Source organism: Panthera onca, chromosome C1, assembly GCF_046562875.1.
Source record: "Panthera onca isolate mPanOnc1 chromosome C1, mPanOnc1 haplotype 2, whole genome shotgun sequence".
Taxonomy (NCBI): Eukaryota; Metazoa; Chordata; class Mammalia; order Carnivora; family Felidae; genus Panthera; species Panthera onca.
This window is the reverse complement of record NC_138346.1, coordinates 160,243,042-160,259,768: the sequence shown is the minus strand read 5'-3', so window position 1 is coordinate 160,259,768 and position 16,727 is coordinate 160,243,042. Positions and strand designations below refer to the sequence as shown.

At 34.9% G+C, this 16,727-nt stretch overlaps 1 long non-coding RNA gene across 1 annotated transcript in view; it reads right to left on the bottom strand.

Moving 5' to 3' along the window:
• The window catches only part of LOC132673857 (uncharacterized), a 226,363-nt gene that overhangs the window by 159,861 nt on the left and 49,775 nt on the right, over nucleotides 1-16,727 (bottom strand). The gene's annotated exons all lie outside the window — the stretch shown is intronic.

Here is a 16,727-nt window from a genome sequence, read left to right as displayed (position 1 = left end):
GATTCATCACTTTAAGCTTCACAACACCCAGGGCTCATCACAAGTGCCCTCCTTAGTACCCATCACCCATCTAGCCCCTTACATGTATTTTAGGTTAACATGACAAATTTTCAGTTTAGTTATAAACCTCTGATAAGGTGAAGCCATTTTATTTTGTCTAACATCACTGAATTTGGAATTAAAAAATTGGGATCAAGTAAAAATCTTAACACATTTAAAATGGGCTTATAACTGTTGGGGCGCCTGGGTGGCTCAGTCGGTTAAGCGTCCGACTTCGGCTCAGGTCACGATCTCGCGGTATGTGAGTTCGAGCCCTGCGTGGGGCTCTGTGCTGACTGCTCAGAGCCTGGAGCCTGTTTCAGATTCTGTGTCTCCCTCTCTCTCTCTGACCCTCCCCCGTTCATTCTCTGTCTCTCTCTGTCTCAAAAATAAATAAACGTTAAAAAAAAAAAATTAAAATGGGCTTATAAAAAGCAAGGAGGGAGCGCCTGGGTGGCTCAGTCAGTTGAGCCTCTGACGTCAGCTCAGGTCATGATCTCGCAGTTCATGAGTTCAAGCCCCGCATCGGGCTCTGTGCTGACAGCTCAGAGCCTGGAGACTGCTTCGGAGTCTGTCTCCCTCTCTCTCTGCCCCTCCCCCACTTGCGCTCTGTCTCTCTCTGTCTACCAAAGATGAATAAACGTTAATAAATAAATAAATAAATAAATAAATAAATAAATAAATAAAAGCAGAGAGTAGTAAAGGGCAAAGCTGTTAGATCAAATGGTTGGGAAGGGAAGGGACATCAACCAAATGCAGATAAAATGACTTAAGACCTATGGTATGAAGAAAACCCTAAGACAATGTGCAATGGAAGTATCAACAAAGAAATTCAATGATTCTGCACTGGGAGGAAAGCCCTATATGAGAAAGACCAGCCCTATATGAGAATGAACAAAACACCCAATGCAATGAAGATAACAGCGAATAGAAGGGGAGAAAACAAAACTAAACAAAACAAGCAAACACACACAAAGAAAACAGGATTGAATTTTGACTGAAAAATGGAGAAAGAGATGGGATAGAGAGTGAGACGTTTTGGGGGCTTTTTTTCTTCCAAGTTTTTATTTAAATTCCATATAGTTAACATACAGTGTAATTAAGTTTCAGGTGTAGAATTTAGTGATTCAGCACTTCCTTACAACACCAGGTGCTCATCGCAAGTGCCCTCCTTAATCCCATCACCTATTTCACCCATCCCCTCACCCACCTCCCCTCTGGTAACTGTCAGTTTGTTGTCTACAGTTAAGAGTCTGTTTCTTGGTTTGCCTCTCATTTTTTCCCCCTTCATGTTCATTTGTTTTGTTTTTGAAATTGCACATATGAGTGAAATCATATGGTCTTTGTCTTTCTCTAACTTATTTTGCTTAGTATAATACTTTCTCCTAAGATATGTAAGTGAATCATTTTTAATTTCGGTTTAACCAAGGATGTGTTGACATGTTGAGGCTGTCATTTATGCAGTACTCAAGACAGTCCAAGTACATTCAATCTACTACAGAACACTGAAGGCTTCAGAAAGTCTTCTACTTAGGAAACTGAGTTCTGTTTGGCCCAGTGTTTTCCTCAAATTTAGATATACACAATACTTTGCTCTCTATGACTCAAATAGGTAAATGCCAATCCATCATAAATGACGATGAAATATGGACATATCCAGGTGAGACATTCTAGGATTTCAGTTAGACTAAAACTCTCTGAAGGAAGTTATCAGATCCTTTTTGGTCACTAATATATATTAGTATTGCATGCATGCTTGGCATATAAAAAGGTGTTCAGTAAATTCTTATTAAATAAGTGAATTGAGGGGAGACGTAATAAATAAATGAAGGAATGAACATGGATTACTTTGGGATTTTTTTTTAAGTTTATTTATGTATTTTGAGAGACAGAGAGAGAGAGAGAATTCCATGCAAGCTCCATGCTGTCAGAATGGAGCCTGACATGGAGCTTGAATCATGAACCATGAGATCATGACCTGAGCCAAAATCAAGAGTTGGACGCTCAACTGACTTAGCCACCAAGGCACCCCTAAACATTGATTACTTTGAAATAACTATCGATAAGGACTCTGTCAATAGGTTTTTTTAGTAGGATTAAATGAGTTAATATGTGTTAAGTGTCTAGGACTATATCTAGAAATTAGTAACTGCTATAAGTGTTAGCTATAATTATTATTTATTCATAAAGATAGAAGTTAGGGACAATAGAGTTGGAAAACAGACTGGTTCTTAGAGTTGTGGAGTAGGGTTTAGAAAATAAACATTTTCTAAAGAGCAATGGAAAACTCATATGGATTCTAGAAGGCATTGGTATCCTGGTAAGAATCCACCAGAAACTGTATGCATGATAATAAGGCAGATTTCTCACAAATCTCAATTTAAGAATTGGTATCTATGATTGTAAGTGATATGTCCAATTTCAATTTTTTTAACGTTTATTTTTGAGAGAGAGAGAGAGAGAGAGAGAGAGAGAGAGAGAGAATGAGCAGGGGAGGGGCACAGAGAGAGGGAGACACAGAATCCGAAGCAGGCTCCAGGCCTTGAGCTGTTAACACAGAGCCTGACGTGGGGCTCGAACTCACCAACTATGAGATCATGACCTGAGCTGAAGTCAGACACCCTACTGACTGAGCCACCCAGGCACCCTGATACAACCAATTTCAATAGGCTAGGAACATACAGAATAGATCAAGTTTAAAAAGAACAGCACTGGCACAAGTATGGGGCTGTCCCTAGAGGACACAGAATTAGAATAAACTTACCTGCAAAGTCAGCATAGGAAGGATTAAAACACAACTCTATATTGTACCACTGAGACTTCCCTCTGCTCACCACTTTTGTAGCTGCCTATTTTTATGTATCCTGATGAGAATCCCTGGCCATCAAACACCTGAGGGTAGCAGAGAAGGCTTAAGTTTCTGTCCCCGTTGTCTACACATTTGTTGAAAAACTTGTGCAGCATCCAGATCTGCTGAGTTATTGAAGAAGAGGAGTGTTTTTATGCGCAAAAGTACAGTGTTTCAGTGTTGGTTTAGAGTATTCATTTGGAAGCAAGCTTACAATTTTAGTGAAATGTTCTCATAGTTCTTAGGTTTTATTGTTGTGCTGAGGTCCAGCATTTTTGTTTTCCTATCTGGTTGTCTTCGCCATTCATTTTTGGCCAACGTATTTGCTCAGAAGAGATTATTCCTGCCTTTACCACCTTTCTCTAGGCTTAAGAAAACAATGGCATTGCTGGGCATCTCTTCCAGTGATAGCCTTGGGAGTGCTATTTTTCAGCAGTAGAGGGAATGAACACAGCCTCAAAGAGTGTATTCACCATCTTTGAATTGTCCTATTCTTGCTGGTTCCCAACCATCCAATTCAGTGGAAATATCATGAATTGATTTTTAAAGCACTTTTCTGTTCTATTAAATGTTCTATTCTATTTTATTTTCTATTCTATTAAAGCACATTTTACTGTATTTTCCATTAAGAGATACATATTTCCTTTTGAGCTTATCTTTTAAAACATCCTTTTAAAAAATCATATCTATTGCCCTATTTTATGCAATGATGAGAAAGTGTCTTTTATACTTTTTGTAAACATACATTTTGTCAGTTAATTTGGTCAGGATATTTTCACGGTGACTATTTTTAAAGCTTATTTATTTTGAGAAAGAGAGAACATGAGCAGAGGAGGAAGAGAGAGAAAGAGAGAGTGAGAGAGAGATAGAATCCCAAGCAGGCTCCCTGCTGTCACTGTGGAGCCCAACATGGGGCTCAATTTCACAACCATGAGACCATGACCTGAGCCAAAATCAAGAGTCAACCTCAACTGACTGAGCCACCCAGGCACCCCTCAGGGTGACTATTTTTATTTTAATCACATAAGATAATGAACTGATACACTATTGCTGTTGCTTTTCTGCTCACTAAGTAGCAACGACAAGTATGTTGATTCCCACAAATAACAAATACCTTTTTTATCTTTACAAATAATATGTGGAAATGGTCTGATGGATGTGATAAAGCACATATAAATAAAATAATAATAAACATTTATTTCCTAATGCTATATTAAAAAATCCATAAACAAAAAGTTATCTCTTCTTAACAACCATAGCACAAAATATTTATCCATGACCCTAAAGTAAAAACAACCAAATAGAAACTAGAATATCCACTTTGGTGATTATCTTTTATTTTTGCTACTGAACTTAAAAATCTAAGTTTTTATTACATGTTAGTTTTATGTTATCATAAACAAATGACTCCAAAAATAGCACAATAATTAGAATTAAAAAGGCAAATATAATAGCACAAATTAAATGGAGAGCTGTATTGTAACTTCAGAGAGGTTGGTATGTTTCACTGGGACAGCTTTATTCTTTAACAGCACTATATTACCATTTGTTCATAAAAGATAATGCAAAGACTGCAAAGAGATATTTACACTGTAAAAAAACTTGATAAACTATTCATATCTACTATGTATGAAGGATTCATAAAAAATTATAAATAATATTATTAAAGTAGAAAAAATAAATAGATATTTGTTGTAAAAGGAAACATTAATAGACAATAAAAATCTTAAAAAGGATTCAATCTTGTAAGAAACACAAAAATAACAGTTATAACTGTGGTAAGATATCCTTCACATTTAGACTGGTAACCTATTTTGGCAAAATCAAGTATCTCTAAAACCGAAGGAAGGGGGGCACTGCTGATAAGAATATAATTCATTTAAACAACTTTTGAAAACATTTGGCATAATTTGTTACAATGGCATATGCTTTAAGCAGTGATTCCTCTTCCATTCATGTACTGTAGGAAATTTTTGAAATTTGAATTAGCAGACAATATTTAAGAGGCTTTTAATGCTGTTATTCAAAATAAAAAAATCCTACATTCAATCCAAATATCCATCAAAAGGAAATTCGATGGACAAATTGGGATAGTTTCATACAATAAAATAGTCCATGCAAATGAAAAATTAATGAACTATAGTTTTGTGCATCAGCTTGGATGAATTTTGGAAGGTGATAAGTGGAGTTCACAAAAAAAAGTCACAAAATGCTATGATTATTGTGATATGATCTTGATGAAATTTAGAAACTTCCAATACTGAAAAATACATTAATGATATCCTACATATGAGATTAAAATCTATAAGCAAGCATATGATAAACTAAAAGTTCAGAATAAATTTATCTCTGTGAAGGAGGGAGATGCCTTAAAGAGGTATATATAGTGAGCTAAAACAATATTGGTTTGTACCTTAGGTAGAAAGTTAGAACCAAGTTGGCTTGTGTTCATTATTATGATTCATCATTTACATAAATTACATAAAGTTCATATAAGCCATATGCATGGCTATAAGTCTTATATACTTGTACCTATATATCAAGTATTACATAATAATCATTTATTGTTTTTAAAAAGGGAATATGACAGCTTGCTTTAGCAAATGGCTTGTTTATGTATGTTCTGAACATGGGAAAAAAATTAATCCCGTGTTCAAAATTCACATAACAATTAATCATCATATGAGATATTAAGAAGTGATAGACTTGCACTCACTGAAAGCTTTCAAAGATTGGAAAAGTTTTGTTTTTTCTTGATTATTCTCCATGGACAATCAAGTCATAGAACTTGCCAAGCCCACAAATCCCTTCTATGAAGTTCCTGTAATATGTGCTTTCAGGCTGTTCCAATGTCATGTGATCTGGCCACCCTGGCACAACTCTGGACCACAGGAGGTGTCAGATTGGAGTGGGGGGGGGGGGTGGGAGGTGTCAAATTATATCTTATACAGAGGCCTATGAGGTGGTCACTAATAGCAGAATTGCCCAAATCAGTCATACCTTCTCTGTATTGGAGTCAATAAATCTCAATAATGGCCAACAAAACTATTACATTTTAGCTACTGACCAAACAAATGAGATCACCCAATTGCTAGAGTTGCTTTGGATCTGTATCAACATATCCAAAGCTATCCTTTTTCCAGTCTCTTAAGTCCCTCCTATATTACTTTTATTTTGTTTCCATAGGGGTGGCTATCCAGACAAGATTACTCTCTCCTAATATTCATACTCACATTTAGAAGAAATACTTATTATTTGAGATAGAAAGATTCTAAAAAGTGATCTTGCTATAACTGCGTCAATATTCACAATAATGCTTCATAATATATATGGACGTATAATCCAGTTTCTTTCTCCAATATATGCATATATGTTGTCCATTTCATGTGTTTTGTGCATGTGTATTTATATATACTTTTAAATATAACACATTATTGTATTTTCTAAAAATTTTATTTAATATTTTACTTCAAAAGTAAACCTATACATGGCAAAAAGTTAAGCATTATATGTAAGATGAAAAGCAAACGTCTTTCATTCTCATCCTCATCTCTGACTCATTCTCCAAATATAACCACAGAGATTCTTATGTTTCCTTCCAAAAATAAATCTCTAAATATATGCACATTCCACAATTAGGCTTAAAATTAAAACTTCTACATGGACATTCTTACTATAACATATTGTTTTAGTAACTTTAAACTTTTCTAGGGAATCAATTAAAATGAATAATAAACCAAAATGAATATAGAAGACCTACCATAGCATAATTTAGAGTAAGTCTATACAATGAAATTAAGCATCCCCAAAAAATAAAATTGTTTTTGAAACAGCATATGGATTACTATGTTGTGATTTGATTTAAAAATAACTTAATATTATGAATTTCAGATACATAGAAAAGCTGAAACTAGGCCAGCAGAAAAATTTTTAAAGAAATATAAAATACTTTCTATGATACTACAATGGTAGATATATGTCATTATACATTTATCCACATCCATGGACTATACAATAGTGAGACCTAATATAAACTATGGGCTTTGGATGATAATATCTGTCAATGTAGGTTCATTCGGTTGTAACATATGTACCACTCCAATGGAGGAAGTTGATAATGAGGAAGTCTATGCATGTGTGCAGACAGGGGAACAGGGGACATGCAAGATCCCAGAACTTTGACATAATTCTAGAAGGAGGAGGAGGAAGTGTATGAAAGTTTTAGAATTCCATGCCAGTTCAACTGATTAGAGGCTTAGAAGCAACATACAGTTGATTTGTAGGAACTGAAGACATACCATGTCTATACCTTCCTCTCAATTTTGTTGTGAACCTAAAACTGCTTTTTATTTTTTATTTTTTTTTAATTTTTTTAACGTTTATTTATTTTTGAGACAGAGAGAGACAGAGCATGAACAGGGGAGGGGCAGAGAGAGAGGGAGACACAGAATCTGAAACAGGCTCCAGGCTCTGAGCAGTCAGCACAGAGCCCGACGCGGGGCTCGAACTCACCGACCGTGAGATCATGACCTGAGCCGAAGTCGGACGCTTAATTGACCAAGCCACCCAGGTGCCCCTAAAACTGCTTTTTAGAAATCATCTTTGAAAAAATAGATCGAAAAAATAGGTAAGAATAATTTTTACTTTATATAAAGAGAATTCAGATGCTGACCTTGTAATTACATGAAAATTTCTAAAGCTTAAAAATGATATTTTACCTTCCATAGCAAGATATTTCTCCTACCATCATCTTTTTGCAACACATTACTTTTTTACTGTACAAAGGCAAATGTCTCAAATCTGAGAAAATATCCAAAAATTTAACAATAAAAATGTTTAGCTAATAAAGTTTAATGTTTTTGAGAAAGGCCAAACTAATTCTAATTCTTTCATAAATATAACTGAAATGTAGGCAGACAGCTTTGGATCTAAAATATTATCAGAGAAAACAATTATGGCATTTACAGGTATCATTAAGTGGACTTACAAATTGATTTATCTGTGACATGAGTCTCATTTCAATCCTTAACGAAACCTATATTATATGTGTCTGATTTATCAGTAAATCAGTATATATCAGTATATATATACACACATACATAATTTTATTTTTTCTCTTTTGCTTTACGTTTCTGTTTCTCTTATGTTTTATGAAGCAAATGACCACTGGCCCACTCAGTTATATACTCATTCCCAGCCTAGCAGTATGGTTCATGGTGTACAAGGTTATAAAACAAGATAATACAGTCTTATCACTAAAAGTGTCAGAATGGGAGAATATAAAATCTCATTAGGTATACTGGCAAGTAGCCTCGTATTTATGAATCAAAGTTCTCAATTCCCACTAGAAGTAAGTAAAGGCATCTGTTACCACATTCTGTTCAAGTGAAGACATGTGTTCTGCACAGAATTCCAAAATCAACTGTAGTCTGTAACCCCGTGCTTTGGAAACTAATTTGTCTCTAAAATTTAAGTGTTATAGTATGCATGTTCATGTGATATCATCCATTATTTCAAACAAAGCCTAATTCAGAAGACTTATCTAATGATTTGTATGTTGACCCTCTGTGACTGCGTGCTGGGACTACTCACTTTCACTATGTCATTTATTTAATGGTAAGTATATGAGGTTTTGCTCAGTTTTATAATTTGTAAAATTAGAGAAACAGCCTATTTGATGGTACTGTTTTGTATATATGTATCAACTGCCCCCCATTCAAGCAGGCAATGGAATTGTTGCTTCATTATCTGAGGGAGGTATGTGACACAGAGGGCAGGGGAAGTATTAGCAAATAGTTCATTAGGATTTTTAAGAACCAGGACTTGAAAAACAGAAATGACAGAAAAAAAGGGACCAAGAACAACTCTAAGTAAGAGGAAAACTTTCTCTCAACTGAATAGTAAATGACTTTGCTGGGCTGCAGTTGGAGAGAGAGACCTGTGAGTCCTGGATGACTTCAAGGGGTTGGAATATCCTGAGTAAGTCTCCACACCTCATGGATAACCAGCATTACAAAAGATTTTTCTGCCCTAATTGTTGCATAAAAGTAGTAGGGAGACTCTTGTTCTGAAGAGGCCATGTGATTAGAGACAACAGATTTCTTAGCACTAACCTGTGAGACAGACAACTGATAACCAAAAGCCTGACGGTCTGTACTCTTCCAGAACTTTGACATAATTCTAGAAGGAGGAGATAGAAGTATGTGAATTCAACTGAATGAAGGCTTAGAAGCAACATACTATTGATTTGCAGGAATGGAATATTTGCCATGTTTACTGCATACTTGATACTATAGACAGTGCCTATTATATATTAGCTACTATTATTGTTAATATTAGTAGTAGTATTATCCAAATTTTTAAAAATAAAATAAAAGGAGCTATGGTACTCTGAGAGGAAAACCCAAAGTTCTTAAGTTTCATGTACAGAAGAACATGGAAGAGTCACACCCCAAATCAATGAAAATTGCTTTAATTGGAATTTCAACACTTTGTTCAACACGTAAGCTATCTATAGAAACAAAGAAGACTAATTATGACACACTGCTAACCCAACCTCCCTTCCACATTTCACAGCCTTGAAGCCATAATATTCCTGATCAGCTTGCTATGTTTACTCTGCTTAAGTGGAAATTTAAGATTCCAAATTATCCTGGATCTAACTCTGGGATAGAAAAAAGGGTATTAATGAAAGAACTGGTAAAATCCAAATAAAGTCTGAAGCTTAGTTCATAGTAATACACCAGTGTTGGGTACTTAGTTTTGACAAATATACCACAGTAATGTAAAATGTGTGCTGTGTTCAGGGTATACAGAAATCCTCTGTATAATCTTTGTGACTTTTCTGTGGATTAAAAATTATTATAAAATTTAAAGTTTATTTTTTTAAATAAAAATCATTTAATTCCAACAACTCTTTTAAGGACAAAGTACAAGGTAAAGCCTGACATAGATTCCATCATTTAAAGCATTCTAATTTTCTCCTCTTTTTAAACTCCGCCTGAAAATGAATCGAGAAAATCTATAGTCAGCAAATATTTATTGAGTACCTACTCTGTACAGTGAGCTGGAGGATACATTAATGAATACATAGATCATTTACTAGCAGGAGCTATAAATACATACATAAATAATTATGATTCAGAGTTATGTTTGCCATTTTTACTAGAATTTATAGGTGAGAAAATATTTTCTCCAATATAGGATCAAGGGAAGTTTTAAGGATGAAGTATCATTTGAACTGGACCTTGAATGATCACTTGCTTTTGGATGTGTCCTGATTAGAGAAAGGATAAAAAGAAAGAATATAGTACATAAAGTCACTAGGGTATACAGAGTTTAGGGAACACAAAATATAATAGTGGCTATTTTTCCAGTTCTGCATGTCAGGAGCTTGGAAGTAGCTACCCTGTCCTAACAAGTAAAGAAATGCTCAACAGACTGAAAGATCAGCCACTCTTCTTGGATTCATAAGATAGGGAGGATGCAGTGGGAAATGCTGACCCCAAGATTAGAAAGATCTGACAGTTGAATAAAGAATCCCAGTTTAGGGGCGCCTGGGTGGCGCAGTCGGTTAAGCGTCCGACTTCAGCCAGGTCACGATCTCGCGGTCCGTGAGTTCGAGCCCCGCGTCAGGCTCTAGGCTGATGGCTCGGAGCCTGGAGCCTGTTTCCGATTCTGTGTCTCCCTCTCTCTCTGCCCCTCCCCCGTTCATGCTCTGTCTCTCTCTGTCCCAAAAATAAGATAAAAAACGTTGAAAAAAAAAAAATTAAAAAAAAAAAAAAAAAAAAAAAAAAGAATCCCAGTTTACCATAACAGAAATTCACAGGCAGAAATGGCACTGGGAGGGAAAACCCGAACTTGAATTAACGAGTTGCTCAAGACTCAGTGCAGACAACTCTGAGATAAAACAAACAAACCAAAAAGCACATAAAACAACAGCAACAATAACAAAAACAGAGAGATCCAGACAGAAAGGAGTCCCACAATTTTGGGAGATTTACCTCCAAAAGCATAACCAGGTCCCCACAGAAAGTATATGAGAAAAATCCCCTCCTACTGTAGAGAGATGAAGGGGGAAAGGAACCATTTGGAAATGCACCAGAGCACTCTGTTCTCCTTAACAAAGCCTGCCCTCAGGAGAAATTAGCAACCAGAGTCTATCCTATAGGGGTATTATCAGAGTCTAACTAAGAAGAAGGCAGATACTGAACTCCAGCCAGCTCTAACTGTTCACATAGGAGAAAGGAAAAACCCAACTCCAGCCCACTCTAGCCACTTCTATCCCTATCTAAGGGTAGAAGGAAAAAAAAAAAACCCTGAAAAAAAACTCTCATGAAGTTCATGTTCCAGAGGCATAGCTCACTAAAAGACAGAGACCTAATCATAGGAATATAGCACACACATGGGTGTATATAGCAGCTTTATTCACAATTGCCAATACTTAGGAGCAACCAAAATGTCTTTCACTAGGTGAATGGATAAACTCTGGTAATTCAGACAATGGAATACTACTCAGTGCTAAAAATAAATGAGCTATCAAGCTATGAAAAAAAATTGAGTAGCTTTAAATGCATATCACTAAGTGAAAGAAGCCAGTCTGAAAAGGCTACATACTCACCTGGGCAGCTCAGTCGATTGAGTGTCCAACTTCGTCTCACATCATGATCTTATAGTTTGTGGGTTTGAGCCCCACATTGGGCTCTGTGCTGACAGCTTGGAGCCTGGAACCCACTTCAGGTTCTGTGTCTGCCTTTCTCTCTGCCCCATCCCTGTTTGCACTCTCTCCTTCTCGCTCTCAAAAATAAATAAATAAACATTAAAAAATTTTTTGAAAAGGCTACATATTGTACAATTCCAACTGTGTATATTCTGAAAAGGCTTATCTGTAAAGACAGTAGAGGTCGATCAATGATTGCCAGAGGATGGTGAAGGGTACATGAATACCAGTAGCACAGAGGATTTTTAGGGCTATGAAACTACTCTGTATGATACCATCATAATGGATACGTGTCATTTTACATTTGCCCTGACTCATAAAATGTACAACACCAAGAGTGAACCCTAATGTAATTTATGGACTTTGAGTGGTAATGATGTATCCTGAACGTTCATCAACTTTAACAAATGAACCACTCTGGTGTTGAATGTTGATAATAAGGATGCCGTGCATATGTGTGGGTAGAGGACATATAGGAAACCTCTGTACTTTCCCCTCAATTTTATTGTGAACCTTAAACGCTCTTAATTTTTTAAAAATATTTAATAGAATATAACTTTTTATTAGTGGAAACTAAAGGTAGGCTAGTTCTGGCATTTTGAAGAGCACACTGAAGATCAGTTTATTGTTTTGCTCAATTTTTCAGGATGTTGACTTAGGAAGTAATTTGCCAAGGAACTAATTACAAAATACTGCATTCTTCTAGAAACAGTGTCTTGTTTTAATATGAAATCAGAGAAGACTCCAATAAATTTCTCACTTAGTAGGATGAATTAGAACCTCTCAGGAGACAGCTCCCTGGGTATATAGCAAGGCAGCAGCTGGGAAATTTCAGGGTGAAAGCAGAACAGTTCATCAAAAGTAAATGTTGACATATACCAGACAGTGACATGGGAAAGTAGTTATTCCAAGGGACAGAAGGTAATAGATTTCCCTACAGGAAAACAGGGTGAGGATATGGAAATCAGGACAGGAATTGTGTGCAAAAGCATATAGTCACCATAAGGAAAACTAATAACTGAGTCCATGCTATTGTGCTCATATTTGAGACAGGACTCCAAATTTACAAAGAAAATGGATTGATGGGATAGTAATTAGCCTTTGTCTAGAGAGGATGAAGTAGAAACTGATATCATAAGTAGAAACAGACTCCAAAATTCCTTTCATATCCATAGACCACTCTATTCCCCCTGCCAGCATTAAAGCCTCTAATCCACCCTGTGACTGTTTCAGAAATCCATGGGATGGCAGGAGACACAATGCTATTGAGAAGGGCTGTTGAAGAACGAGAAACCCTCTACTGAAGACAAAGCTTTAATAGACATTACATACCAAGTACCAAGGAAAATAGAGTCTTGGACTGAGAGATGGTGGATGGTACCAAAAAGTAAAACCAACCCCAAGGATAGCCCAAAATATACATGTTAAATCTGTTTACAGACTGTTTGCAGTCTATTTACACAACAATGCCTGTGCATATCAGGAAGTATACTAGATGCAGGAGAATTAGGTGTTCAGATTCCATTTTTTGTACTTCTTTTCCCACACTGGACAAGTTAAATTTTTCCCAAGGTATGTACAACCTAGGTTAAATGTATCTTCTTCTCCAATAAACTGATGGTTCAAATGGAAAGGCCATGATAAATCATTGAACTCTAGTCTGGTTCTGAGTCACATTAAATCCTATGACCCATGGGGGTGGCCACACATGCAAGAATTGCTGCCTCTGGAACAGTTAACAACATAGAGACAGGGTATTAGGAGTATCTCAGGTTGCATTTACCAACAACATGTTATAAGACAGACGCTGACAACTTAAGAGTAATGCAGAACACAAGTTTTCCAAATTGGAGAACATGGTTCTGTTTTTCAGGCTTTTTCTAATATGACAAAACAATAATGCCTAGAGAATCTAACATAGAAAATAAAATATGCTATAGTTTATTTAGCATGACTGACCATATCAATGATATCTCCATGCCTTAAATCTGGCAGAATTATTCATATGCGAAAGACTTTATAGGTAATGCCTATGCTCATACAATTGTACTTCCTGTGTAAAGTTAATGGAGCTCGGATCTATTGAACCCAAAAGGAAGCTAGAAATGTTAACTGGTAATAATGTACCTAATAATATGCTTGCTGTTTTACATAAATTTATGCTCAGAAAATAGTAGCAAAATTACATATACCTTACAACAAGTTAGTGAATGCTAGCATATTTTAATTTAGATTCTCTATTAGAGATTGAGATAAATATGCTTATTGGCAAGTTATATTTATTTTCCAACAATTTCTCTAGAACTAAAGTCATACAAATAAGAAAAAGAGGAATGTTGATGAAACTATATTTTAAATGCGTATATTATAAGGATATAAAATATACAATAGTTTTCCAAGCAGGATGTGATTTAATCACCTCTTTAAAAGTCACCTTTTGTCTTCTTATAAATTGAATGTCCTCTCCTGACATTTTAATACACTCATACCTCTAGTCTCTTTGAATATTCTGCCTTCATTTCTTGGTCAGGTGTTCCCATCTTCAAAGCACTTATTCCATCATCATTAAATATGGAATTAAAAGAGGTTTTGGTTACTTTGATAATATTCAAACTGATCATTTCCAGTGAAATACACCTTAAAGTTTATAAGCGAGTCAGTAAATTAAAATAAATGACAAGACAAAGTTGAGATGATTAACATTTCTGCCTTAATTTTCCAGAAATCAACAAAATAAATTATTTTGATGAAGACATAAATAACTTGAATCACTTAGGTGTGGCCTAAAATTATATAAATAATGTGATTATTGTTTCTTAGGAAAAAAATAACTGATGTTTTTCTGCATGAACTATAATAAGGAAAAGTTGGTATTTTTCATTTGACATAGCAAAGGATACTTTAGCAGGACTGTATACATTTTTTCAGCTTGATTTTTGTGACAACCTATTAAATGGCCTGAGAATTTGTGAGGACCTTTTAACGTTATCTTCTTAGAAAAGATCTTTCTGGGAAGTAACCAAAGATAAAGCTTTCCATTTAGAGGAAATAGATTCTGTCATTACAATGCCATTCTAAATTAACTCAGTATACAATTTCAAAATAAAATATTTAAGAGGTTAAAAAGTAATACTTTACTTCATATATGTTTTACATGCTAAGAGATATATGCATTTTAAATGCTGCTATTTCAAATGAAAGTTTACATCAGATATAAAAGGAATCTCCCAAGAAGCATAAGAAATGTGAGGCAGACTATAAGGACTATGAACCAGGATACTCCCTTAAACTAGGAATAGGATCTTAGAGGTTTAGTTCAGAAAGTATCCATTCTGCATTCCTATTTCTCCATCATTTTGCAGTCTGACTTCTTCCCTCCCAAAGGAAAAAAAAATAATGATTGAATTTTAATTTTTAATTTCTTAGAGCTGATTCTCATTAGTTATGGGACTTGATGCTGTGATTTCAAATGTAAGGATAAGGGTATCTGTCCTGAAAAGACTACAGACTAATAAAGGAAGCTGAGACTTACAATTAGTTACAAGTCACTGTCATTTCTGGTGAACCAAATAAAATTTCCAAGATACTGCTTAATCTATAAGTATTACAAATTTGTATGATTCTACTTAAGATCATACCGAAATAGAATGATTAAAATGTCACAGGATAATAGAAGGAGAAGTAAAACAAACCAAACAAAACAGTTTTGGGCCCCCAAAATAATGTGAACATTTAGAGTAATAAAATTACAAATTAAACTATGAAAAATCTTAGAATTTTGAGGGATGGAAAGAAACTTAAATATGTTTTATAAGTTTAATAGAACATTTAAATAGCAACATTCTGGTAGTTTGAAATATTAATCTAGAAATTCTAGGGTATTCCTTAAATACATACACATATAAACGTGTATGTGTTTGCATGCATTAATTTGAACTCTTTTTTTCCCTTTAAAACCTTGTACCATATCCATTTAGAGATGCCAGTTTGGTGTTACTTAATCAGAATAAACTTGCTAATGACTATTAAAGATAAATTTAATAATATTTAAATTGTTTTTAAAATTTTAGTCCTTTTAAAAAAAAATGGATTCTAGCTCATTGAGGAAAATCCTCCTTAAAATATACCTCCACTACTGACATGAGAAGTGGTTACACAATTAATTAATTTTAACCAAGTTATAATGAGTAATGTTTATTGAAAAAAATTTTTTAATACTCGAAACTTTTTCTTCATCTGTCTGTCAACTCAAAAAAATGTAAGTAAAAGTAATTACTATGCAGGTCAAAGTGTATTATTTTTAATATATGAAATATAGTACTTAATTCTCAAACATATAGGAATTTTCTAGTTATCATTTTCTTATTTATTTCTGATATAGAACATATTTTGTCTGAATATAATCTTTTGAAATGTGGTAAGATTTGTTTGAAGGCCTTTCATATGGTCATTTAAAAATGACCATGTTTGCTTTAATAGATTATGTATTCCACAGATGTTGGGTAGATGCTCTATGAATATTCACTAGATCAAGTGTGTTAATTATGTTCTTCAAGTTTTCCATATCTTTGCTTTTTAATCTGTTGTTTAATCAACTACTAAAAGAGATGTTTGAAAAAAGCTCATACTATGTGGATTTGTCTATGCCATTTGAATTTGTCAGTTTTTGTCTACGTATTTTGAAATTTATTTATTTATTTTTTTAACGTTTATTTATTTTTGAGACAGAGAGAGACAGAGCGTGAACAGGGGAGGGGCAGAGAGAGAGCGAGACACAGAATTGGAAGCAGGCTCCAGGCTCTGAGCCATCAGCCTAGAGCCTGACGCGGGGCTCGAACTCACGGACCGCAAGATCGTGACCTGAGCCGAAGTCGGACGCTCAACCGACTGAGCCACCCAGGCACCCCTACGTATTTTGAAATTTAGAATAAGTATATTTTCCTGATGAATTGAACCCATTATCCTCATGATATAATCTGATTTCAATTAAATAATACCCTTTTCCTTAAAGTCTTCTTTATCTAATATAATACCCACCTTTCCCTTAGTTTTTGTATGGTGTATATTTCTTGATTCTCTACTTTCCACACCACAGAATGATTATGTTTTTAATGTGTATCT